This window comes from Procambarus clarkii, chromosome 28, assembly GCF_040958095.1.
Source record: "Procambarus clarkii isolate CNS0578487 chromosome 28, FALCON_Pclarkii_2.0, whole genome shotgun sequence".
NCBI classification, from domain to species: domain Eukaryota; kingdom Metazoa; phylum Arthropoda; class Malacostraca; order Decapoda; family Cambaridae; genus Procambarus; species Procambarus clarkii.
In genome coordinates, this window is record NC_091177.1 from 29,835,816 (window position 1) to 29,837,239 (window position 1,424).

Genomic DNA, 1,424 nt, shown 5'->3' on the forward strand with positions numbered 1-1,424 from the left:
TTATTTTACACATAATATCTAATCTCGTAATATTAAATAATATCAGGTAATAAAAACTATAAAACACAAAAACATGTTGTAACACCCTGTATAACAACTTCCTCATAACTCCTCGCCCTAGTAACCTGCCTTAATATTCTCCCGTAATAAATTTGTCTTAATAGCCTGGTGTAATAACCAGCCACAATAACCAACTTGTGTAAATGATCAGACTTAACAAACAGTTGTTAAATATTCCCTAGTAACCTGTTATAATATCCCGCCTCACTAATTAACAACAACGTCAATAAACAGCAAGCTTGAATAATAACAACCTGTCCTTATAACCTCACTAAAACATTACAATAATAGACTGTTGTAGTAATAACATGCAGTAATTACCTAGAATAATAGTCTGTTGTAACAATAATCCACAGTATTAACCAACAATTATAGCCTGCTGTAATAATAATGACCCTTAGTAATAGGCTACAATAATAGCCTCTTCTAATAATAACCCTCAATAATAACCTACTTTAAAAGCCAGTTATAATAATAACTGGCAATAACAACATACAATAAGAGCCTGTTGTAATAATAACCCATAGTAATAACCTACAATAATAGCTTGTTGTAATAATATCCCTTAGTAAAAATCTTCAAACAATAACCTGGAGAAATAACATACAATAATAGCCTGTTGTAATAATAACTTCAATAATCAGGTACAATAATTGCCTGTTGTAAAAATAACCCTTAGTAATAACCTATTGTATTAGCTAGTTGTAATAATAACCCACAGAAATTTCGCAATAAAATATTGTGTTAAGTATTATTTAAGCGCCAGTTATATCTTTTGTTTTCAGTCGCTTCTGCTTGTTATTAAAGTCAGCTATTATTATGGTATTATTATTATGGTCAGGGTTATTATGGTAGAATATAATGGAGGGTTGTTGTGGTGGATTATTTTTGAGGATTATTGTTGAAGATTATTATGGTGGGTTATTGTTGTGGATTATTATGGAGGGTTATTGTGGTGGATTATTATGGATTATTATTGTGGTGGATTATTATGGATGATTATTGTGGTGGATTATTATGTAGTGTTATCGTAGCAGATTATTGTGGTGAACTATTTTGTAGGCTCTTGTATTGGATTATTATATAATGTTATCATGGTCGATTAAACTTGGGATTTTAGGAAGGGTTATTGTGTTTGATTATTATGGAAGGTGGTTTTGATCGATTTTTTGGAGATTTATTATAATGAATAAATATTAAAGTAATGTTGAGGTGTAGGATTATAGTGGTGACTATTGTGGTGGATTTTTAGAGGGATTTTGTGTTGCATTATTATAGAGAGTTATCGAAGTTGATTATTCTCGTGCATTATCGTAGAGTGTTATTGTTGTCGATTATTTTCGTGGGTGTTACGGCCCTCTCGG